Raw genomic sequence first — 1,755 nt, 5'->3', positions numbered from 1 at the left:
CCCACCCACCCACCTACCCACCTACCTACCCACCCACCTACCCACCTACCCACCCACCTACCTACCTACCTACCTACCTACCAATGGCATTCGATTCCTTGTCCCTACATAGACATTTAAAATTTTGTATTTTTTCCTGGTCAAGCATGGTTGGTACACCCTTGTAATCTCAGCACTTGGGAGGCTGAGGCAGGAGGATTGCTATGAGTTCCTGGCCAACTTGATGTCACTGTTAGGCCATGTTTTGGAGAAAGAGAAGGAAAGAAACAGAGAAAGGACCCAAACATGCATCCTTTCATACTCAATTTATTAACTTAAACAGATAAAAAGAGCTTTAAGGACGAAGGTTAAAAAGCAGCTGAACCCTTTGTCTAATTACTTCCAGAGAGAACAACCCACATCTTTTGCCTGAGGCCTGTGTCTTGGCTGGTGAGCAGCTGTGTTCCTCTGATATTGGTGTAGCGTTTCTTCCAGCAGGTGCATTTATCCAATTACCTGTGCTCCAATATCCTTACCATTTCTGGGGAGACAAAAACACTTAAAATCAAAATTGGGATAGAAGTGGAACCCAGGGGCATGGCTTAGCAGCAGAACATCTGCCTAGAATCTCCTAGTAAGGGACTGATGGTATGGCTCAGTGGTAAAGCACCTGCCTAGAATCCCCCAGTAAGGGGTTTATGATATGGCTCAGGGGTAGAGCCCCTGCCTAGAATCCCCCAATGAGGGCCTGGGGGTGTGGCTCAGTGGTAGAGCCCCTGCCTAGAATGCCCCAGTAAGGGGTTTATGATATGGCTCAGTGGTAGAGTATGTGCTTAGAGTATCCCAGTGAGGGCTTGCTGACATGACTCAGTGCTAAAGGCTTGCCTAGAATTCCCCCAGTAAGGGATGGGAGTCTGGCTTGCTGGTAAAGTACCTTCCTAGCATACACCAGTGAATGGATGGATGTGTCCATCAAAAGTAAGATACTTATCTAGCGTGCCAAAGCCCTATATTTGTTCCTCAGCTCTCAAAAGAGAGGAGGAATTGGTGTAGAAGACAAACAAGCTATTCTAGCTGACAGTAGGTTGTTAACACTTGCCCTTGACAGTCTCCAGGCAAGGTTCTCACTTCCAAGGTCAGACACGAGCGGTGTGGGTCACTCTATCTCTGGCCTTGTGGCAGCCTTGGTCTTACCCATTAGCTCCCTGGAGCTATCAACCTCTTCAGCTGTTAAATTCATGCTAATTTCTCTGTAGCTTTAAAAATGAAATAGACCCATAATACTGCATGTGGACAGTTCCATAGGTGCACAGTTGCAGTGAATTTATTGTTTAGCTATAACTATTATTTATATTTTGGTTCATTTTTTTCAAGAACACACACACACATATATATATCATATATATATATATGTGTACATATATATAAGAATATATGCATATGATTAGGTAATTATGTTTTTATTATTGTTACCCTGCTCTACATATGATTTTATGGCCTGACATTATAAAAGGAATGCAGACATAGCCTAGGATAATAAAACACAAGATAAATAGGTACAAATAAAAGGTACGAGTCCCTAACAGCCATGCTCCACGTTCCAGAGGTGGCAATAACCTTTTATGACTAGTGGTGTCTCTGGTGACTAAACTCACTTCAAATGAAGCTGCCTATACATTCATCATTTCCCCTGTGAAATGGGACCTGCATACTCCTTCCTTCCTTCCTTCCTTCCTTCCTTCCTTCCTTCCTTCCTTCCTTCCTTCCTTCCTTCTT

The 1,755-nt window shown here is 43.7% G+C and overlaps 1 protein-coding gene across 2 annotated transcripts in view; it reads left to right on the top strand.

Annotated features, from left to right (window-relative positions):
• Caln1 (calneuron 1) overlaps positions 1 to 1,755 on the top strand; it is a 434,985-nt gene that overhangs the window by 62,849 nt on the left and 370,381 nt on the right. The window lies entirely within an intron of this gene.

This window comes from Mus pahari, chromosome 23 (genome assembly GCF_900095145.1).
Source record: "Mus pahari chromosome 23, PAHARI_EIJ_v1.1, whole genome shotgun sequence".
NCBI classification, from domain to species: domain Eukaryota; kingdom Metazoa; phylum Chordata; class Mammalia; order Rodentia; family Muridae; genus Mus; species Mus pahari.
Note: the sequence above shows the minus strand (reverse complement) of the source record. Positions and strands in the feature narration are given on the sequence as shown.